The sequence below is a fragment of the Mytilus galloprovincialis genome, unplaced genomic scaffold, assembly GCF_965363235.1.
Source record: "Mytilus galloprovincialis unplaced genomic scaffold, xbMytGall1.hap1.1 HAP1_SCAFFOLD_85, whole genome shotgun sequence".
NCBI lineage: Eukaryota > Metazoa > Mollusca > Bivalvia > Mytilida > Mytilidae > Mytilus > Mytilus galloprovincialis.
The window spans coordinates 66,440-88,338 of NW_027468024.1; the positions used below are offsets into that span (position 1 = coordinate 66,440).

At 36.3% G+C, this 21,899-nt stretch overlaps 19 non-coding genes across 19 annotated transcripts; all 19 read left to right on the forward strand.

Annotated features, from left to right (window-relative positions):
- The first annotated feature begins 492 nt into the window (after window positions 1–492).
- On the forward strand, window positions 493–685 carry LOC143060181 (U2 spliceosomal RNA). Its single transcript, XR_012973907.1, has one exon. It is a non-coding gene; the product is annotated as a U2 spliceosomal RNA (small nuclear RNA).
- Window positions 686–1,661: 976 nt separating this feature from the next.
- LOC143060193 (U2 spliceosomal RNA) lies at window positions 1,662–1,854 on the forward strand. Its single transcript, XR_012973918.1, has one exon. It is a non-coding gene; the product is annotated as a U2 spliceosomal RNA (small nuclear RNA).
- Window positions 1,855–2,830: 976 nt separating this feature from the next.
- On the forward strand, window positions 2,831–3,023 carry LOC143060204 (U2 spliceosomal RNA). Its single transcript, XR_012973929.1, has one exon. It is a non-coding gene; the product is annotated as a U2 spliceosomal RNA (small nuclear RNA).
- Window positions 3,024–3,999: 976 nt separating this feature from the next.
- On the forward strand, window positions 4,000–4,192 carry LOC143060145 (U2 spliceosomal RNA). The gene has a single exon (XR_012973873.1). It is a non-coding gene; the product is annotated as a U2 spliceosomal RNA (small nuclear RNA).
- A 976-nt stretch (window positions 4,193–5,168) lies between these two features.
- On the forward strand, window positions 5,169–5,361 carry LOC143060157 (U2 spliceosomal RNA). Its single transcript, XR_012973884.1, has one exon. It is a non-coding gene; the product is annotated as a U2 spliceosomal RNA (small nuclear RNA).
- A 976-nt stretch (window positions 5,362–6,337) lies between these two features.
- Window positions 6,338–6,530, forward strand: LOC143060161 (U2 spliceosomal RNA). The gene has a single exon (XR_012973888.1). It is a non-coding gene; the product is annotated as a U2 spliceosomal RNA (small nuclear RNA).
- A 976-nt stretch (window positions 6,531–7,506) lies between these two features.
- On the forward strand, window positions 7,507–7,699 carry LOC143060162 (U2 spliceosomal RNA). The gene has a single exon (XR_012973889.1). It is a non-coding gene; the product is annotated as a U2 spliceosomal RNA (small nuclear RNA).
- Window positions 7,700–8,675: 976 nt separating this feature from the next.
- LOC143060163 (U2 spliceosomal RNA) lies at window positions 8,676–8,868 on the forward strand. The gene has a single exon (XR_012973890.1). It is a non-coding gene; the product is annotated as a U2 spliceosomal RNA (small nuclear RNA).
- Window positions 8,869–9,844: 976 nt separating this feature from the next.
- Window positions 9,845–10,037, forward strand: LOC143060164 (U2 spliceosomal RNA). The gene has a single exon (XR_012973891.1). It is a non-coding gene; the product is annotated as a U2 spliceosomal RNA (small nuclear RNA).
- A 976-nt stretch (window positions 10,038–11,013) lies between these two features.
- LOC143060165 (U2 spliceosomal RNA) lies at window positions 11,014–11,206 on the forward strand. The gene has a single exon (XR_012973892.1). It is a non-coding gene; the product is annotated as a U2 spliceosomal RNA (small nuclear RNA).
- Window positions 11,207–12,182: 976 nt separating this feature from the next.
- Window positions 12,183–12,375, forward strand: LOC143060166 (U2 spliceosomal RNA). Its single transcript, XR_012973893.1, has one exon. It is a non-coding gene; the product is annotated as a U2 spliceosomal RNA (small nuclear RNA).
- A 976-nt stretch (window positions 12,376–13,351) lies between these two features.
- On the forward strand, window positions 13,352–13,544 carry LOC143060167 (U2 spliceosomal RNA). Its single transcript, XR_012973894.1, has one exon. It is a non-coding gene; the product is annotated as a U2 spliceosomal RNA (small nuclear RNA).
- Window positions 13,545–14,520: 976 nt separating this feature from the next.
- Window positions 14,521–14,713, forward strand: LOC143060169 (U2 spliceosomal RNA). The gene has a single exon (XR_012973895.1). It is a non-coding gene; the product is annotated as a U2 spliceosomal RNA (small nuclear RNA).
- Window positions 14,714–15,689: 976 nt separating this feature from the next.
- On the forward strand, window positions 15,690–15,882 carry LOC143060171 (U2 spliceosomal RNA). The gene has a single exon (XR_012973897.1). It is a non-coding gene; the product is annotated as a U2 spliceosomal RNA (small nuclear RNA).
- Window positions 15,883–16,858: 976 nt separating this feature from the next.
- Window positions 16,859–17,051, forward strand: LOC143060172 (U2 spliceosomal RNA). Its single transcript, XR_012973898.1, has one exon. It is a non-coding gene; the product is annotated as a U2 spliceosomal RNA (small nuclear RNA).
- A 976-nt stretch (window positions 17,052–18,027) lies between these two features.
- Window positions 18,028–18,220, forward strand: LOC143060173 (U2 spliceosomal RNA). Its single transcript, XR_012973899.1, has one exon. It is a non-coding gene; the product is annotated as a U2 spliceosomal RNA (small nuclear RNA).
- A 976-nt stretch (window positions 18,221–19,196) lies between these two features.
- On the forward strand, window positions 19,197–19,389 carry LOC143060174 (U2 spliceosomal RNA). Its single transcript, XR_012973900.1, has one exon. It is a non-coding gene; the product is annotated as a U2 spliceosomal RNA (small nuclear RNA).
- A 976-nt stretch (window positions 19,390–20,365) lies between these two features.
- On the forward strand, window positions 20,366–20,558 carry LOC143060175 (U2 spliceosomal RNA). Its single transcript, XR_012973901.1, has one exon. It is a non-coding gene; the product is annotated as a U2 spliceosomal RNA (small nuclear RNA).
- Window positions 20,559–21,534: 976 nt separating this feature from the next.
- LOC143060176 (U2 spliceosomal RNA) lies at window positions 21,535–21,727 on the forward strand. Its single transcript, XR_012973902.1, has one exon. It is a non-coding gene; the product is annotated as a U2 spliceosomal RNA (small nuclear RNA).
- Window positions 21,728–21,899: the final 172 nt, after the last annotated feature.

The window sequence follows — 21,899 nt, forward strand, 5'->3', positions numbered from 1 at the left end:
TAAAATTTATTTTAAAATTGCTGTACCGGTCAATTCCTTTAAAAAATAGAACAGGTGAACTGTTTTTGTTTGTGTTAACTAAACGAGGCAGTGAAAAGTCCGTGCTGATTGTGAAAAAGCGTTGAATTTATTTTCTGATTAATGAAGAAATTTCCTAGGCTTTAAAAACTGCGTTCGTCGGACCTAGGATGAATCAACATGATCATGTTATTTCGTTCGATTAAGATTAAATACGTATACGTATGTTATACGTTTAAAAATGTATTCTCGCGACTTGCCGTATTTCACAAGCCGCTTTTTATTTTCACACCCGTTTTGTCATGCAGAAATCGTTTCATGCTGTCAGGTATTTGAAGCAAAGCAAGATCTCGTGTTTCGTGTGCTTTTTGTATATAAATTTGCAAAATTTGTGTAGCTTTGGTTAAAATTAAAACACCGTGTTTGAGTAAGAAATAGGATTTGTAGGCTTTGGAAACTCGGAAAGATTGGAGTATCGCTTCTCGGCCTTTTGGCTAAGATCAAAGTGTAGTATCTGTTCTTATCAGCTTAATATCTGATACGTACCCCATGTGGGTACTTCGATATTAAACTGATTTTTGCAACTAGGTGAGATGTTAGGTGCTTGCACCGCTCTTGCCACGAGTTGGCCTGGTATTGCAGTACCTCCAGGATCGGCTCACTCCCCTCTTTGGGGAGAAAATTAAAATAGAAAAATAGCTTTCCCTTCAATAGCCTGCGAAACAGCCCCAGTAAAATATTCTCTAATGCTTTTCACTGCTACATGTGTACTTTTTCTATATATCTTTCTTATTTAAGGAGTTTGCGTAAATTGTATAGTTTTACTCATTGTTGTAAATCATTCTACTTCTCGTGCATGTAAAATAAGTTGCATTTTCTTTTTTTATGTCTGTTCTCTAAAAAGTTCTTTTCTTTTCTTGTAATGTAATATTTTTGTTGTCGCTTGCTTGTATTTATAACAGCACATGTCAGTGTATTAATGTATTCTCGTTCCTAAAAAGAAACTCTATAAATTTTTAGCGTTACGGAAAAACGCGGGGAAAAGAATTACGTCCCCTTCTACTGTTTCAATCATCGTTAATAGCGACGTCGCCTCAGAACGAGGGCAAACGATGGAAACTGCAGTCGGCCGGTAAGTTTTTTCCTCCTTCTAAAATTTATTTTAAAATTGCTGTACCGGTCAATTCCTTTAAAAAATAGAACAGGTGAACTGTTTTTGTTTGTGTTAACTAAACGAGGCAGTGAAAAGTCCGTGCTGATTGTGAAAAAGCGTTGAATTTATTTTCTGATTAATGAAGAAATTTCCTAGGCTTTAAAAACTGCGTTCGTCGGACCTAGGATGAATCAACATGATCATGTTATTTCGTTCGATTAAGATTAAATACGTATACGTATGTTATACGTTTAAAAATGTATTCTCGCGACTTGCCGTATTTCACAAGCCGCTTTTTATTTTCACACCCGTTTTGTCATGCAGAAATCGTTTCATGCTGTCAGGTATTTGAAGCAAAGCAAGATCTCGTGTTTCGTGTGCTTTTTGTATATAAATTTGCAAAATTTGTGTAGCTTTGGTTAAAATTAAAACACCGTGTTTGAGTAAGAAATAGGATTTGTAGGCTTTGGAAACTCGGAAAGATTGGAGTATCGCTTCTCGGCCTTTTGGCTAAGATCAAAGTGTAGTATCTGTTCTTATCAGCTTAATATCTGATACGTACCCCATGTGGGTACTTCGATATTAAACTGATTTTTGCAACTAGGTGAGATGTTAGGTGCTTGCACCGCTCTTGCCACGAGTTGGCCTGGTATTGCAGTACCTCCAGGATCGGCTCACTCCCCTCTTTGGGGAGAAAATTAAAATAGAAAAATAGCTTTCCCTTCAATAGCCTGCGAAACAGCCCCAGTAAAATATTCTCTAATGCTTTTCACTGCTACATGTGTACTTTTTCTATATATCTTTCTTATTTAAGGAGTTTGCGTAAATTGTATAGTTTTACTCATTGTTGTAAATCATTCTACTTCTCGTGCATGTAAAATAAGTTGCATTTTCTTTTTTTATGTCTGTTCTCTAAAAAGTTCTTTTCTTTTCTTGTAATGTAATATTTTTGTTGTCGCTTGCTTGTATTTATAACAGCACATGTCAGTGTATTAATGTATTCTCGTTCCTAAAAAGAAACTCTATAAATTTTTAGCGTTACGGAAAAACGCGGGGAAAAGAATTACGTCCCCTTCTACTGTTTCAATCATCGTTAATAGCGACGTCGCCTCAGAACGAGGGCAAACGATGGAAACTGCAGTCGGCCGGTAAGTTTTTTCCTCCTTCTAAAATTTATTTTAAAATTGCTGTACCGGTCAATTCCTTTAAAAAATAGAACAGGTGAACTGTTTTTGTTTGTGTTAACTAAACGAGGCAGTGAAAAGTCCGTGCTGATTGTGAAAAAGCGTTGAATTTATTTTCTGATTAATGAAGAAATTTCCTAGGCTTTAAAAACTGCGTTCGTCGGACCTAGGATGAATCAACATGATCATGTTATTTCGTTCGATTAAGATTAAATACGTATACGTATGTTATACGTTTAAAAATGTATTCTCGCGACTTGCCGTATTTCACAAGCCGCTTTTTATTTTCACACCCGTTTTGTCATGCAGAAATCGTTTCATGCTGTCAGGTATTTGAAGCAAAGCAAGATCTCGTGTTTCGTGTGCTTTTTGTATATAAATTTGCAAAATTTGTGTAGCTTTGGTTAAAATTAAAACACCGTGTTTGAGTAAGAAATAGGATTTGTAGGCTTTGGAAACTCGGAAAGATTGGAGTATCGCTTCTCGGCCTTTTGGCTAAGATCAAAGTGTAGTATCTGTTCTTATCAGCTTAATATCTGATACGTACCCCATGTGGGTACTTCGATATTAAACTGATTTTTGCAACTAGGTGAGATGTTAGGTGCTTGCACCGCTCTTGCCACGAGTTGGCCTGGTATTGCAGTACCTCCAGGATCGGCTCACTCCCCTCTTTGGGGAGAAAATTAAAATAGAAAAATAGCTTTCCCTTCAATAGCCTGCGAAACAGCCCCAGTAAAATATTCTCTAATGCTTTTCACTGCTACATGTGTACTTTTTCTATATATCTTTCTTATTTAAGGAGTTTGCGTAAATTGTATAGTTTTACTCATTGTTGTAAATCATTCTACTTCTCGTGCATGTAAAATAAGTTGCATTTTCTTTTTTTATGTCTGTTCTCTAAAAAGTTCTTTTCTTTTCTTGTAATGTAATATTTTTGTTGTCGCTTGCTTGTATTTATAACAGCACATGTCAGTGTATTAATGTATTCTCGTTCCTAAAAAGAAACTCTATAAATTTTTAGCGTTACGGAAAAACGCGGGGAAAAGAATTACGTCCCCTTCTACTGTTTCAATCATCGTTAATAGCGACGTCGCCTCAGAACGAGGGCAAACGATGGAAACTGCAGTCGGCCGGTAAGTTTTTTCCTCCTTCTAAAATTTATTTTAAAATTGCTGTACCGGTCAATTCCTTTAAAAAATAGAACAGGTGAACTGTTTTTGTTTGTGTTAACTAAACGAGGCAGTGAAAAGTCCGTGCTGATTGTGAAAAAGCGTTGAATTTATTTTCTGATTAATGAAGAAATTTCCTAGGCTTTAAAAACTGCGTTCGTCGGACCTAGGATGAATCAACATGATCATGTTATTTCGTTCGATTAAGATTAAATACGTATACGTATGTTATACGTTTAAAAATGTATTCTCGCGACTTGCCGTATTTCACAAGCCGCTTTTTATTTTCACACCCGTTTTGTCATGCAGAAATCGTTTCATGCTGTCAGGTATTTGAAGCAAAGCAAGATCTCGTGTTTCGTGTGCTTTTTGTATATAAATTTGCAAAATTTGTGTAGCTTTGGTTAAAATTAAAACACCGTGTTTGAGTAAGAAATAGGATTTGTAGGCTTTGGAAACTCGGAAAGATTGGAGTATCGCTTCTCGGCCTTTTGGCTAAGATCAAAGTGTAGTATCTGTTCTTATCAGCTTAATATCTGATACGTACCCCATGTGGGTACTTCGATATTAAACTGATTTTTGCAACTAGGTGAGATGTTAGGTGCTTGCACCGCTCTTGCCACGAGTTGGCCTGGTATTGCAGTACCTCCAGGATCGGCTCACTCCCCTCTTTGGGGAGAAAATTAAAATAGAAAAATAGCTTTCCCTTCAATAGCCTGCGAAACAGCCCCAGTAAAATATTCTCTAATGCTTTTCACTGCTACATGTGTACTTTTTCTATATATCTTTCTTATTTAAGGAGTTTGCGTAAATTGTATAGTTTTACTCATTGTTGTAAATCATTCTACTTCTCGTGCATGTAAAATAAGTTGCATTTTCTTTTTTTATGTCTGTTCTCTAAAAAGTTCTTTTCTTTTCTTGTAATGTAATATTTTTGTTGTCGCTTGCTTGTATTTATAACAGCACATGTCAGTGTATTAATGTATTCTCGTTCCTAAAAAGAAACTCTATAAATTTTTAGCGTTACGGAAAAACGCGGGGAAAAGAATTACGTCCCCTTCTACTGTTTCAATCATCGTTAATAGCGACGTCGCCTCAGAACGAGGGCAAACGATGGAAACTGCAGTCGGCCGGTAAGTTTTTTCCTCCTTCTAAAATTTATTTTAAAATTGCTGTACCGGTCAATTCCTTTAAAAAATAGAACAGGTGAACTGTTTTTGTTTGTGTTAACTAAACGAGGCAGTGAAAAGTCCGTGCTGATTGTGAAAAAGCGTTGAATTTATTTTCTGATTAATGAAGAAATTTCCTAGGCTTTAAAAACTGCGTTCGTCGGACCTAGGATGAATCAACATGATCATGTTATTTCGTTCGATTAAGATTAAATACGTATACGTATGTTATACGTTTAAAAATGTATTCTCGCGACTTGCCGTATTTCACAAGCCGCTTTTTATTTTCACACCCGTTTTGTCATGCAGAAATCGTTTCATGCTGTCAGGTATTTGAAGCAAAGCAAGATCTCGTGTTTCGTGTGCTTTTTGTATATAAATTTGCAAAATTTGTGTAGCTTTGGTTAAAATTAAAACACCGTGTTTGAGTAAGAAATAGGATTTGTAGGCTTTGGAAACTCGGAAAGATTGGAGTATCGCTTCTCGGCCTTTTGGCTAAGATCAAAGTGTAGTATCTGTTCTTATCAGCTTAATATCTGATACGTACCCCATGTGGGTACTTCGATATTAAACTGATTTTTGCAACTAGGTGAGATGTTAGGTGCTTGCACCGCTCTTGCCACGAGTTGGCCTGGTATTGCAGTACCTCCAGGATCGGCTCACTCCCCTCTTTGGGGAGAAAATTAAAATAGAAAAATAGCTTTCCCTTCAATAGCCTGCGAAACAGCCCCAGTAAAATATTCTCTAATGCTTTTCACTGCTACATGTGTACTTTTTCTATATATCTTTCTTATTTAAGGAGTTTGCGTAAATTGTATAGTTTTACTCATTGTTGTAAATCATTCTACTTCTCGTGCATGTAAAATAAGTTGCATTTTCTTTTTTTATGTCTGTTCTCTAAAAAGTTCTTTTCTTTTCTTGTAATGTAATATTTTTGTTGTCGCTTGCTTGTATTTATAACAGCACATGTCAGTGTATTAATGTATTCTCGTTCCTAAAAAGAAACTCTATAAATTTTTAGCGTTACGGAAAAACGCGGGGAAAAGAATTACGTCCCCTTCTACTGTTTCAATCATCGTTAATAGCGACGTCGCCTCAGAACGAGGGCAAACGATGGAAACTGCAGTCGGCCGGTAAGTTTTTTCCTCCTTCTAAAATTTATTTTAAAATTGCTGTACCGGTCAATTCCTTTAAAAAATAGAACAGGTGAACTGTTTTTGTTTGTGTTAACTAAACGAGGCAGTGAAAAGTCCGTGCTGATTGTGAAAAAGCGTTGAATTTATTTTCTGATTAATGAAGAAATTTCCTAGGCTTTAAAAACTGCGTTCGTCGGACCTAGGATGAATCAACATGATCATGTTATTTCGTTCGATTAAGATTAAATACGTATACGTATGTTATACGTTTAAAAATGTATTCTCGCGACTTGCCGTATTTCACAAGCCGCTTTTTATTTTCACACCCGTTTTGTCATGCAGAAATCGTTTCATGCTGTCAGGTATTTGAAGCAAAGCAAGATCTCGTGTTTCGTGTGCTTTTTGTATATAAATTTGCAAAATTTGTGTAGCTTTGGTTAAAATTAAAACACCGTGTTTGAGTAAGAAATAGGATTTGTAGGCTTTGGAAACTCGGAAAGATTGGAGTATCGCTTCTCGGCCTTTTGGCTAAGATCAAAGTGTAGTATCTGTTCTTATCAGCTTAATATCTGATACGTACCCCATGTGGGTACTTCGATATTAAACTGATTTTTGCAACTAGGTGAGATGTTAGGTGCTTGCACCGCTCTTGCCACGAGTTGGCCTGGTATTGCAGTACCTCCAGGATCGGCTCACTCCCCTCTTTGGGGAGAAAATTAAAATAGAAAAATAGCTTTCCCTTCAATAGCCTGCGAAACAGCCCCAGTAAAATATTCTCTAATGCTTTTCACTGCTACATGTGTACTTTTTCTATATATCTTTCTTATTTAAGGAGTTTGCGTAAATTGTATAGTTTTACTCATTGTTGTAAATCATTCTACTTCTCGTGCATGTAAAATAAGTTGCATTTTCTTTTTTTATGTCTGTTCTCTAAAAAGTTCTTTTCTTTTCTTGTAATGTAATATTTTTGTTGTCGCTTGCTTGTATTTATAACAGCACATGTCAGTGTATTAATGTATTCTCGTTCCTAAAAAGAAACTCTATAAATTTTTAGCGTTACGGAAAAACGCGGGGAAAAGAATTACGTCCCCTTCTACTGTTTCAATCATCGTTAATAGCGACGTCGCCTCAGAACGAGGGCAAACGATGGAAACTGCAGTCGGCCGGTAAGTTTTTTCCTCCTTCTAAAATTTATTTTAAAATTGCTGTACCGGTCAATTCCTTTAAAAAATAGAACAGGTGAACTGTTTTTGTTTGTGTTAACTAAACGAGGCAGTGAAAAGTCCGTGCTGATTGTGAAAAAGCGTTGAATTTATTTTCTGATTAATGAAGAAATTTCCTAGGCTTTAAAAACTGCGTTCGTCGGACCTAGGATGAATCAACATGATCATGTTATTTCGTTCGATTAAGATTAAATACGTATACGTATGTTATACGTTTAAAAATGTATTCTCGCGACTTGCCGTATTTCACAAGCCGCTTTTTATTTTCACACCCGTTTTGTCATGCAGAAATCGTTTCATGCTGTCAGGTATTTGAAGCAAAGCAAGATCTCGTGTTTCGTGTGCTTTTTGTATATAAATTTGCAAAATTTGTGTAGCTTTGGTTAAAATTAAAACACCGTGTTTGAGTAAGAAATAGGATTTGTAGGCTTTGGAAACTCGGAAAGATTGGAGTATCGCTTCTCGGCCTTTTGGCTAAGATCAAAGTGTAGTATCTGTTCTTATCAGCTTAATATCTGATACGTACCCCATGTGGGTACTTCGATATTAAACTGATTTTTGCAACTAGGTGAGATGTTAGGTGCTTGCACCGCTCTTGCCACGAGTTGGCCTGGTATTGCAGTACCTCCAGGATCGGCTCACTCCCCTCTTTGGGGAGAAAATTAAAATAGAAAAATAGCTTTCCCTTCAATAGCCTGCGAAACAGCCCCAGTAAAATATTCTCTAATGCTTTTCACTGCTACATGTGTACTTTTTCTATATATCTTTCTTATTTAAGGAGTTTGCGTAAATTGTATAGTTTTACTCATTGTTGTAAATCATTCTACTTCTCGTGCATGTAAAATAAGTTGCATTTTCTTTTTTTATGTCTGTTCTCTAAAAAGTTCTTTTCTTTTCTTGTAATGTAATATTTTTGTTGTCGCTTGCTTGTATTTATAACAGCACATGTCAGTGTATTAATGTATTCTCGTTCCTAAAAAGAAACTCTATAAATTTTTAGCGTTACGGAAAAACGCGGGGAAAAGAATTACGTCCCCTTCTACTGTTTCAATCATCGTTAATAGCGACGTCGCCTCAGAACGAGGGCAAACGATGGAAACTGCAGTCGGCCGGTAAGTTTTTTCCTCCTTCTAAAATTTATTTTAAAATTGCTGTACCGGTCAATTCCTTTAAAAAATAGAACAGGTGAACTGTTTTTGTTTGTGTTAACTAAACGAGGCAGTGAAAAGTCCGTGCTGATTGTGAAAAAGCGTTGAATTTATTTTCTGATTAATGAAGAAATTTCCTAGGCTTTAAAAACTGCGTTCGTCGGACCTAGGATGAATCAACATGATCATGTTATTTCGTTCGATTAAGATTAAATACGTATACGTATGTTATACGTTTAAAAATGTATTCTCGCGACTTGCCGTATTTCACAAGCCGCTTTTTATTTTCACACCCGTTTTGTCATGCAGAAATCGTTTCATGCTGTCAGGTATTTGAAGCAAAGCAAGATCTCGTGTTTCGTGTGCTTTTTGTATATAAATTTGCAAAATTTGTGTAGCTTTGGTTAAAATTAAAACACCGTGTTTGAGTAAGAAATAGGATTTGTAGGCTTTGGAAACTCGGAAAGATTGGAGTATCGCTTCTCGGCCTTTTGGCTAAGATCAAAGTGTAGTATCTGTTCTTATCAGCTTAATATCTGATACGTACCCCATGTGGGTACTTCGATATTAAACTGATTTTTGCAACTAGGTGAGATGTTAGGTGCTTGCACCGCTCTTGCCACGAGTTGGCCTGGTATTGCAGTACCTCCAGGATCGGCTCACTCCCCTCTTTGGGGAGAAAATTAAAATAGAAAAATAGCTTTCCCTTCAATAGCCTGCGAAACAGCCCCAGTAAAATATTCTCTAATGCTTTTCACTGCTACATGTGTACTTTTTCTATATATCTTTCTTATTTAAGGAGTTTGCGTAAATTGTATAGTTTTACTCATTGTTGTAAATCATTCTACTTCTCGTGCATGTAAAATAAGTTGCATTTTCTTTTTTTATGTCTGTTCTCTAAAAAGTTCTTTTCTTTTCTTGTAATGTAATATTTTTGTTGTCGCTTGCTTGTATTTATAACAGCACATGTCAGTGTATTAATGTATTCTCGTTCCTAAAAAGAAACTCTATAAATTTTTAGCGTTACGGAAAAACGCGGGGAAAAGAATTACGTCCCCTTCTACTGTTTCAATCATCGTTAATAGCGACGTCGCCTCAGAACGAGGGCAAACGATGGAAACTGCAGTCGGCCGGTAAGTTTTTTCCTCCTTCTAAAATTTATTTTAAAATTGCTGTACCGGTCAATTCCTTTAAAAAATAGAACAGGTGAACTGTTTTTGTTTGTGTTAACTAAACGAGGCAGTGAAAAGTCCGTGCTGATTGTGAAAAAGCGTTGAATTTATTTTCTGATTAATGAAGAAATTTCCTAGGCTTTAAAAACTGCGTTCGTCGGACCTAGGATGAATCAACATGATCATGTTATTTCGTTCGATTAAGATTAAATACGTATACGTATGTTATACGTTTAAAAATGTATTCTCGCGACTTGCCGTATTTCACAAGCCGCTTTTTATTTTCACACCCGTTTTGTCATGCAGAAATCGTTTCATGCTGTCAGGTATTTGAAGCAAAGCAAGATCTCGTGTTTCGTGTGCTTTTTGTATATAAATTTGCAAAATTTGTGTAGCTTTGGTTAAAATTAAAACACCGTGTTTGAGTAAGAAATAGGATTTGTAGGCTTTGGAAACTCGGAAAGATTGGAGTATCGCTTCTCGGCCTTTTGGCTAAGATCAAAGTGTAGTATCTGTTCTTATCAGCTTAATATCTGATACGTACCCCATGTGGGTACTTCGATATTAAACTGATTTTTGCAACTAGGTGAGATGTTAGGTGCTTGCACCGCTCTTGCCACGAGTTGGCCTGGTATTGCAGTACCTCCAGGATCGGCTCACTCCCCTCTTTGGGGAGAAAATTAAAATAGAAAAATAGCTTTCCCTTCAATAGCCTGCGAAACAGCCCCAGTAAAATATTCTCTAATGCTTTTCACTGCTACATGTGTACTTTTTCTATATATCTTTCTTATTTAAGGAGTTTGCGTAAATTGTATAGTTTTACTCATTGTTGTAAATCATTCTACTTCTCGTGCATGTAAAATAAGTTGCATTTTCTTTTTTTATGTCTGTTCTCTAAAAAGTTCTTTTCTTTTCTTGTAATGTAATATTTTTGTTGTCGCTTGCTTGTATTTATAACAGCACATGTCAGTGTATTAATGTATTCTCGTTCCTAAAAAGAAACTCTATAAATTTTTAGCGTTACGGAAAAACGCGGGGAAAAGAATTACGTCCCCTTCTACTGTTTCAATCATCGTTAATAGCGACGTCGCCTCAGAACGAGGGCAAACGATGGAAACTGCAGTCGGCCGGTAAGTTTTTTCCTCCTTCTAAAATTTATTTTAAAATTGCTGTACCGGTCAATTCCTTTAAAAAATAGAACAGGTGAACTGTTTTTGTTTGTGTTAACTAAACGAGGCAGTGAAAAGTCCGTGCTGATTGTGAAAAAGCGTTGAATTTATTTTCTGATTAATGAAGAAATTTCCTAGGCTTTAAAAACTGCGTTCGTCGGACCTAGGATGAATCAACATGATCATGTTATTTCGTTCGATTAAGATTAAATACGTATACGTATGTTATACGTTTAAAAATGTATTCTCGCGACTTGCCGTATTTCACAAGCCGCTTTTTATTTTCACACCCGTTTTGTCATGCAGAAATCGTTTCATGCTGTCAGGTATTTGAAGCAAAGCAAGATCTCGTGTTTCGTGTGCTTTTTGTATATAAATTTGCAAAATTTGTGTAGCTTTGGTTAAAATTAAAACACCGTGTTTGAGTAAGAAATAGGATTTGTAGGCTTTGGAAACTCGGAAAGATTGGAGTATCGCTTCTCGGCCTTTTGGCTAAGATCAAAGTGTAGTATCTGTTCTTATCAGCTTAATATCTGATACGTACCCCATGTGGGTACTTCGATATTAAACTGATTTTTGCAACTAGGTGAGATGTTAGGTGCTTGCACCGCTCTTGCCACGAGTTGGCCTGGTATTGCAGTACCTCCAGGATCGGCTCACTCCCCTCTTTGGGGAGAAAATTAAAATAGAAAAATAGCTTTCCCTTCAATAGCCTGCGAAACAGCCCCAGTAAAATATTCTCTAATGCTTTTCACTGCTACATGTGTACTTTTTCTATATATCTTTCTTATTTAAGGAGTTTGCGTAAATTGTATAGTTTTACTCATTGTTGTAAATCATTCTACTTCTCGTGCATGTAAAATAAGTTGCATTTTCTTTTTTTATGTCTGTTCTCTAAAAAGTTCTTTTCTTTTCTTGTAATGTAATATTTTTGTTGTCGCTTGCTTGTATTTATAACAGCACATGTCAGTGTATTAATGTATTCTCGTTCCTAAAAAGAAACTCTATAAATTTTTAGCGTTACGGAAAAACGCGGGGAAAAGAATTACGTCCCCTTCTACTGTTTCAATCATCGTTAATAGCGACGTCGCCTCAGAACGAGGGCAAACGATGGAAACTGCAGTCGGCCGGTAAGTTTTTTCCTCCTTCTAAAATTTATTTTAAAATTGCTGTACCGGTCAATTCCTTTAAAAAATAGAACAGGTGAACTGTTTTTGTTTGTGTTAACTAAACGAGGCAGTGAAAAGTCCGTGCTGATTGTGAAAAAGCGTTGAATTTATTTTCTGATTAATGAAGAAATTTCCTAGGCTTTAAAAACTGCGTTCGTCGGACCTAGGATGAATCAACATGATCATGTTATTTCGTTCGATTAAGATTAAATACGTATACGTATGTTATACGTTTAAAAATGTATTCTCGCGACTTGCCGTATTTCACAAGCCGCTTTTTATTTTCACACCCGTTTTGTCATGCAGAAATCGTTTCATGCTGTCAGGTATTTGAAGCAAAGCAAGATCTCGTGTTTCGTGTGCTTTTTGTATATAAATTTGCAAAATTTGTGTAGCTTTGGTTAAAATTAAAACACCGTGTTTGAGTAAGAAATAGGATTTGTAGGCTTTGGAAACTCGGAAAGATTGGAGTATCGCTTCTCGGCCTTTTGGCTAAGATCAAAGTGTAGTATCTGTTCTTATCAGCTTAATATCTGATACGTACCCCATGTGGGTACTTCGATATTAAACTGATTTTTGCAACTAGGTGAGATGTTAGGTGCTTGCACCGCTCTTGCCACGAGTTGGCCTGGTATTGCAGTACCTCCAGGATCGGCTCACTCCCCTCTTTGGGGAGAAAATTAAAATAGAAAAATAGCTTTCCCTTCAATAGCCTGCGAAACAGCCCCAGTAAAATATTCTCTAATGCTTTTCACTGCTACATGTGTACTTTTTCTATATATCTTTCTTATTTAAGGAGTTTGCGTAAATTGTATAGTTTTACTCATTGTTGTAAATCATTCTACTTCTCGTGCATGTAAAATAAGTTGCATTTTCTTTTTTTATGTCTGTTCTCTAAAAAGTTCTTTTCTTTTCTTGTAATGTAATATTTTTGTTGTCGCTTGCTTGTATTTATAACAGCACATGTCAGTGTATTAATGTATTCTCGTTCCTAAAAAGAAACTCTATAAATTTTTAGCGTTACGGAAAAACGCGGGGAAAAGAATTACGTCCCCTTCTACTGTTTCAATCATCGTTAATAGCGACGTCGCCTCAGAACGAGGGCAAACGATGGAAACTGCAGTCGGCCGGTAAGTTTTTTCCTCCTTCTAAAATTTATTTTAAAATTGCTGTACCGGTCAATTCCTTTAAAAAATAGAACAGGTGAACTGTTTTTGTTTGTGTTAACTAAACGAGGCAGTGAAAAGTCCGTGCTGATTGTGAAAAAGCGTTGAATTTATTTTCTGATTAATGAAGAAATTTCCTAGGCTTTAAAAACTGCGTTCGTCGGACCTAGGATGAATCAACATGATCATGTTATTTCGTTCGATTAAGATTAAATACGTATACGTATGTTATACGTTTAAAAATGTATTCTCGCGACTTGCCGTATTTCACAAGCCGCTTTTTATTTTCACACCCGTTTTGTCATGCAGAAATCGTTTCATGCTGTCAGGTATTTGAAGCAAAGCAAGATCTCGTGTTTCGTGTGCTTTTTGTATATAAATTTGCAAAATTTGTGTAGCTTTGGTTAAAATTAAAACACCGTGTTTGAGTAAGAAATAGGATTTGTAGGCTTTGGAAACTCGGAAAGATTGGAGTATCGCTTCTCGGCCTTTTGGCTAAGATCAAAGTGTAGTATCTGTTCTTATCAGCTTAATATCTGATACGTACCCCATGTGGGTACTTCGATATTAAACTGATTTTTGCAACTAGGTGAGATGTTAGGTGCTTGCACCGCTCTTGCCACGAGTTGGCCTGGTATTGCAGTACCTCCAGGATCGGCTCACTCCCCTCTTTGGGGAGAAAATTAAAATAGAAAAATAGCTTTCCCTTCAATAGCCTGCGAAACAGCCCCAGTAAAATATTCTCTAATGCTTTTCACTGCTACATGTGTACTTTTTCTATATATCTTTCTTATTTAAGGAGTTTGCGTAAATTGTATAGTTTTACTCATTGTTGTAAATCATTCTACTTCTCGTGCATGTAAAATAAGTTGCATTTTCTTTTTTTATGTCTGTTCTCTAAAAAGTTCTTTTCTTTTCTTGTAATGTAATATTTTTGTTGTCGCTTGCTTGTATTTATAACAGCACATGTCAGTGTATTAATGTATTCTCGTTCCTAAAAAGAAACTCTATAAATTTTTAGCGTTACGGAAAAACGCGGGGAAAAGAATTACGTCCCCTTCTACTGTTTCAATCATCGTTAATAGCGACGTCGCCTCAGAACGAGGGCAAACGATGGAAACTGCAGTCGGCCGGTAAGTTTTTTCCTCCTTCTAAAATTTATTTTAAAATTGCTGTACCGGTCAATTCCTTTAAAAAATAGAACAGGTGAACTGTTTTTGTTTGTGTTAACTAAACGAGGCAGTGAAAAGTCCGTGCTGATTGTGAAAAAGCGTTGAATTTATTTTCTGATTAATGAAGAAATTTCCTAGGCTTTAAAAACTGCGTTCGTCGGACCTAGGATGAATCAACATGATCATGTTATTTCGTTCGATTAAGATTAAATACGTATACGTATGTTATACGTTTAAAAATGTATTCTCGCGACTTGCCGTATTTCACAAGCCGCTTTTTATTTTCACACCCGTTTTGTCATGCAGAAATCGTTTCATGCTGTCAGGTATTTGAAGCAAAGCAAGATCTCGTGTTTCGTGTGCTTTTTGTATATAAATTTGCAAAATTTGTGTAGCTTTGGTTAAAATTAAAACACCGTGTTTGAGTAAGAAATAGGATTTGTAGGCTTTGGAAACTCGGAAAGATTGGAGTATCGCTTCTCGGCCTTTTGGCTAAGATCAAAGTGTAGTATCTGTTCTTATCAGCTTAATATCTGATACGTACCCCATGTGGGTACTTCGATATTAAACTGATTTTTGCAACTAGGTGAGATGTTAGGTGCTTGCACCGCTCTTGCCACGAGTTGGCCTGGTATTGCAGTACCTCCAGGATCGGCTCACTCCCCTCTTTGGGGAGAAAATTAAAATAGAAAAATAGCTTTCCCTTCAATAGCCTGCGAAACAGCCCCAGTAAAATATTCTCTAATGCTTTTCACTGCTACATGTGTACTTTTTCTATATATCTTTCTTATTTAAGGAGTTTGCGTAAATTGTATAGTTTTACTCATTGTTGTAAATCATTCTACTTCTCGTGCATGTAAAATAAGTTGCATTTTCTTTTTTTATGTCTGTTCTCTAAAAAGTTCTTTTCTTTTCTTGTAATGTAATATTTTTGTTGTCGCTTGCTTGTATTTATAACAGCACATGTCAGTGTATTAATGTATTCTCGTTCCTAAAAAGAAACTCTATAAATTTTTAGCGTTACGGAAAAACGCGGGGAAAAGAATTACGTCCCCTTCTACTGTTTCAATCATCGTTAATAGCGACGTCGCCTCAGAACGAGGGCAAACGATGGAAACTGCAGTCGGCCGGTAAGTTTTTTCCTCCTTCTAAAATTTATTTTAAAATTGCTGTACCGGTCAATTCCTTTAAAAAATAGAACAGGTGAACTGTTTTTGTTTGTGTTAACTAAACGAGGCAGTGAAAAGTCCGTGCTGATTGTGAAAAAGCGTTGAATTTATTTTCTGATTAATGAAGAAATTTCCTAGGCTTTAAAAACTGCGTTCGTCGGACCTAGGATGAATCAACATGATCATGTTATTTCGTTCGATTAAGATTAAATACGTATACGTATGTTATACGTTTAAAAATGTATTCTCGCGACTTGCCGTATTTCACAAGCCGCTTTTTATTTTCACACCCGTTTTGTCATGCAGAAATCGTTTCATGCTGTCAGGTATTTGAAGCAAAGCAAGATCTCGTGTTTCGTGTGCTTTTTGTATATAAATTTGCAAAATTTGTGTAGCTTTGGTTAAAATTAAAACACCGTGTTTGAGTAAGAAATAGGATTTGTAGGCTTTGGAAACTCGGAAAGATTGGAGTATCGCTTCTCGGCCTTTTGGCTAAGATCAAAGTGTAGTATCTGTTCTTATCAGCTTAATATCTGATACGTACCCCATGTGGGTACTTCGATATTAAACTGATTTTTGCAACTAGGTGAGATGTTAGGTGCTTGCACCGCTCTTGCCACGAGTTGGCCTGGTATTGCAGTACCTCCAGGATCGGCTCACTCCCCTCTTTGGGGAGAAAATTAAAATAGAAAAATAGCTTTCCCTTCAATAGCCTGCGAAACAGCCCCAGTAAAATATTCTCTAATGCTTTTCACTGCTACATGTGTACTTTTTCTATATATCTTTCTTATTTAAGGAGTTTGCGTAAATTGTATAGTTTTACTCATTGTTGTAAATCATTCTACTTCTCGTGCATGTAAAATAAGTTGCATTTTCTTTTTTTATGTCTGTTCTCTAAAAAGTTCTTTTCTTTTCTTGTAATGTAATATTTTTGTTGTCGCTTGCTTGTATTTATAACAGCACATGTCAGTGTATTAATGTATTCTCGTTCCTAAAAAGAAACTCTATAAATTTTTAGCGTTACGGAAAAACGCGGGGAAAAGAATTACGTCCCCTTCTACTGTTTCAATCATCGTTAATAGCGACGTCGCCTCAGAACGAGGGCAAACGATGGAAACTGCAGTCGGCCGGTAAGTTTTTTCCTCCTTCTAAAATTTATTTTAAAATTGCTGTACCGGTCAATTCCTTTAAAAAATAGAACAGGTGAACTGTTTTTGTTTGTGTTAACTAAACGAGGCAGTGAAAAGTCCGTGCTGATTGTGAAAAAGCGTTGAATTTATTTTCTGATTAATGAAGAAATTTCCTAGGCTTTAAAAACTGCGTTCGTCGGACCTAGGATGAATCAACATGATCATGTTATTTCGTTCGATTAAGATTAAATACGTATACGTATGTTATACGTTTAAAAATGTATTCTCGCGACTTGCCGTATTTCACAAGCCGCTTTTTATTTTCACACCCGTTTTGTCATGCAGAAATCGTTTCATGCTGTCAGGTATTTGAAGCAAAGCAAGATCTCGTGTTTCGTGTGCTTTTTGTATATAAATTTGCAAAATTTGTGTAGCTTTGGTTAAAATTAAAACACCGTGTTTGAGTAAGAAATAGGATTTGTAGGCTTTGGAAACTCGGAAAGATTGGAGTATCGCTTCTCGGCCTTTTGGCTAAGATCAAAGTGTAGTATCTGTTCTTATCAGCTTAATATCTGATACGTACCCCATGTGGGTACTTCGATATTAAACTGATTTTTGCAACTAGGTGAGATGTTAGGTGCTTGCACCGCTCTTGCCACGAGTTGGCCTGGTATTGCAGTACCTCCAGGATCGGCTCACTCCCCTCTTTGGGGAGAAAATTAAAATAGAAAAATAGCTTTCCCTTCAATAGCCTGCGAAACAGCCCCAGTAAAATATTCTCTAATGCTTTTCACTGCTACATGTGTACTTTTTCTATATATCTTTCTTATTTAAGGAGTTTGCGTAAATTGTATAGTTTTACTCATTGTTGTAAATCATTCTACTTCTCGTGCATGTAAAATAAGTTGCATTTTCTTTTTTTATGTCTGTTCTCTAAAAAGTTCTTTTCTTTTCTTGTAATGTAATATTTTTGTTGTCGCTTGCTTGTATTTATAACAGCACATGTCAGTGTATTAATGTATTCTCGTTCCTAAAAAGAAACTCTATAAATTTTTAGCGTTACGGAAAAACGCGGGGAAAAGAATTACGTCCCCTTCTACTGTTTCAATCATCGTTAATAGCGACGTCGCCTCAGAACGAGGGCAAACGATGGAAACTGCAGTCGGCCGGTAAGTTTTTTCCTCCTTCTAAAATTTATTTTAAAATTGCTGTACCGGTCAATTCCTTTAAAAAATAGAACAGGTGAACTGTTTTTGTTTGTGTTAACTAAACGAGGCAGTGAAAAGTCCGTGCTGATTGTGAAAAAGCGTTGAATTTATTTTCTGATTAATGAAGAAATTTCCTAGGCTTTAAAAACTGCGTTCGTCGGACCTAGGATGAATCAACATGATCATGTTATTTCGTTCGATTAAGATTAAATACGTATACGTATGTTATACGTTTAAAAATGTATTCTCGCGACTTGCCGTATTTCACAAGCCGCTTTTTATTTTCACACCCGTTTTGTCATGCAGAAATCGTTTCATGCTGTCAGGTATTTGAAGCAAAGCAAGATCTCGTGTTTCGTGTGCTTTTTGTATATAAATTTGCAAAATTTGTGTAGCTTTGGTTAAAATTAAAACACCGTGTTTGAGTAAGAAATAGGATTTGTAGGCTTTGGAAACTCGGAAAGATTGGAGTATCGCTTCTCGGCCTTTTGGCTAAGATCAAAGTGTAGTATCTGTTCTTATCAGCTTAATATCTGATACGTACCCCATGTGGGTACTTCGATATTAAACTGATTTTTGCAACTAGGTGAGATGTTAGGTGCTTGCACCGCTCTTGCCACGAGTTGGCCTGGTATTGCAGTACCTCCAGGATCGGCTCACTCCCCTCTTTGGGGAGAAAATTAAAATAGAAAAATAGCTTTCCCTTCAATAGCCTGCGAAACAGCCCCAGTAAAATATTCTCTAATGCTTTTCACTGCTACATGTGTACTTTTTCTATATATCTTTCTTATTTAAGGAGTTTGCGTAAATTGTATAGTTTTACTCATTGTTGTAAATCATTCTACTTCTCGTGCATGTAAAATAAGTTGCATTTTCTTTTTTTATGTCTGTTCTCTAAAAAGTTCTTTTCTTTTCTTGTAATGTAATATTTTTGTTGTCGCTTGCTTGTATTTATAACAGCACATGTCAGTGTATTAATGTATTCTCGTTCCTAAAAAGAAACTCTATAAATTTTTAGCGTTACGGAAAAACGCGGGGAAAAGAATTACGTCCCCTTCTACTGTTTCAATCATCGTTAATAGCGACGTCGCCTCAGAACGAGGGCAAACGATGGAAACTGCAGTCGGCCGGTAAGTTTTTTCCTCCTTCTAAAATTTATTTTAAAATTGCTGTACCGGTCAATTCCTTTAAAAAATAGAACAGGTGAACTGTTTTTGTTTGTGTTAACTAAACGAGGCAGTGAAAAGTCCGTGCTGATTGTGAAAAAGCGTTGAATTTATTTTCTGATTAATGAAGAAATTTCCTAGGCTTTAAAAACTGCGTTCGTCGGACCTAGGATGAATCAACATGATCATGTTATTTCGTTCGATTAAGATTAAATACGTATACGTATGTTATACGTTTAAAAATGTATTCTCGCGACTTGCCGTATTTCACAAGCCGCTTTTTATTTTCACACCCGTTTTGTCATGCAGAAATCGTTTCATGCTGTCAGGTATTTGAAGCAAAGCAAGATCTCGTGTTTCGTGTGCTTTTTGTATATAAATTTGCAAAATTTGTGTAGCTTTGGTTAAAATTAAAACACCGTGTTTGAGTAAGAAATAGGATTTGTAGGCTTTGGAAACTCGGAAAGATTGGAGTATCGCTTCTCGGCCTTTTGGCTAAGATCAAAGTGTAGTATCTGTTCTTATCAGCTTAATATCTGATACGTACCCCATGTGGGTACTTCGATATTAAACTGATTTTTGCAACTAGGTGAGATGTTAGGTGCTTGCACCGCTCTTGCCACGAGTTGGCCTGGTATTGCAGTACCTCCAGGATCGGCTCACTCCCCTCTTTGGGGAGAAAATTAAAATAGAAAAATAGCTTTCCCTTCAATAGCCTGCGAAACAGCCCCAGTAAAATATTCTCTAATGCTTTTCACTGCTACATGTGTACTTTTTCTATATATCTTTCTTATTTAAGGAGTTTGCGTAAATTGTATAGTTTTACTCATTGTTGTAAATCATTCTACTTCTCGTGCATGTAAAATAAGTTGCATTTTCTTTTTTTATGTCTGTTCTCTAAAAAGTTCTTTTCTTTTCTTGTAATGTAATATTTTTGTTGTCGCTTGCTTGTATTTATAACAGCACATGTCAGTGTATTAATGTATTCTCGTTCCTAAAAAGAAACTCTATAAATTTTTAGCGTTACGGAAAAACGCGGGGAAAAGAATTACGTCCCCTTCTACTGTTTCAATCATCGTTAATAGCGACGTCGCCTCAGAACGAGGGCAAACGATGGAAACTGCAGTCGGCCGGTAAGTTTTTTCCTCCTTCTAAAATTTATTTTAAAATTGCTGTACCGGTCAATTCCTTTAAAAAATAGAACAGGTGAACTGTTTTTGTTTGTGTTAACTAAACGAGGCAGTGAAAAGTCCGTGCTGATTGTGAAAAAGCGTTGAATTTATTTTCTGATTAATGAAGAAATTTCCTAGGCTTTAAAAACTGCGTTCGTCGGACCTAGGATGAATCAACATGATCATGTTATTTCGTTCGATTAAGATTAAATACGTATACGTATGTTATACGTTTAAAAATGTATTCTCGCGACTTGCCGTATTTCACAAGCCGCTTTTTATTTTCACACCCGTTTTGTCATGCAGAAATCGTTTCATGCTGTCAGGTATTTGAAGCAAAGCAAGATCTCGTGTTTCGTGTGCTTTTTGTATATAAATTTGCAAAATTTGTGTAGCTTTGGTTAAAATTAAAACACCGTGTTTGAGTAAGAAATAGGATTTGTAGGCTTTGGAAACTCGGAAAGATTGGAGTATCGCTTCTCGGCCTTTTGGCTAAGATCAAAGTGTAGTATCTGTTCTTATCAGCTTAATATCTGATACGTACCCCATGTGGGTACTTCGATATTAAACTGATTTTTGCAACTAGGTGAGATGTTAGGTGCTTGCACCGCTCTTGCCACGAGTTGGCCTGGTATTGCAGTACCTCCAGGATCGGCTCACTCCCCTCTTTGGGGAGAAAATTAAAATAGAAAAATAGCTTTCCCTTCAATAGCCTGCGAAACAGCCCCAGTAAAATATTCTCTAATGCTTTTCACTGCTACATGTGTACTTTTTCTATATATCTTTCTTATTTAAGGAGTTTGCGTAAATTGTATAGTTTTACTCATTGTTGTAAATCATTCTACTTCTCGTGCATGTAAAATAAGTTGCATTTTCTTTTTTTATGTCTGTTCTCTAAAAAGTTCTTTTCTTTTCTTGTAATGTAATATTTTTGTTGTCGCTTGCTTGTATTTATAACAGCACATGTCAGTGTATTAATGTATTCTCGTTCCTAAAAAGAAACTCTATAAATTTTTAGCGTTACGGAAAAACGCGGGGAAAAGAATTACGTCCCCTTCTACTGTTTCAATCATCGTTAATAGCGACGTCGCCTCAGAACGAGGGCAAACGATGGAAACTGCAGTCGGCCGGTAAGTTTTTTCCTCCTTCTAAAATTTATTTTAAAATTGCTGTACCGGTCAATTCCTTTAAAAAATAGAACAGGTGAACTGTTTTTGTTTGTGTTAACTAAACGAGGCAGTGAAAAGTCCGTGCTGATTGTGAAAAAGCGTTGAATTTATTTTCTGATTAATGAAGAAATTTCCTAGGCTTTAAAAACTGCGTTCGTCGGACCTAGGATGAATCAACATGATCATGTTATTTCGTTCGATTAAGATTAAATACGTATACGTATGTTATACGTTTAAAAATGTATTCTCGCGACTTGCCGTATTTCACAAGCCGCTTTTTATTTTCACACCCGTTTTGTCATGCAGAAATCGTTTCATGCTGTCAGGTATTTGAAGCAAAGCAAGATCTCGTGTTTCGTGTGCTTTTTGTATATAAATTTGCAAAATTTGTGTAGCTTTGGTTAAAATTAAAACACCGTGTTTGAGTAAGAAATAGGATTTGTAGGCTTTGGAAACTCGGAAAGATTGGAGTATCGCTTCTCGGCCTTTTGGCTAAGATCAAAGTGTAGTATCTGTTCTTATCAGCTTAATATCTGATACGTACCCCATGTGGGTACTTCGATATTAAACTGATTTTTGCAACTAGGTGAGATGTTAGGTGCTTGCACCGCTCTTGCCACGAGTTGGCCTGGTATTGCAGTACCTCCAGGATCGGCTCACTCCCCTCTTTGGGGAGAAAATTAAAATAGAAAAATAGCTTTCCCTTCAATAGCCTGCGAAACAGCCCCAGTAAAATATTCTCTAATGCTTTTCACTGCTACATGTGTACTTTTTCTATATATCTTTCTTATTTAAGGAGTTTGCGTAAATTGTATAGTTTTACTCATTGTTGTAAAT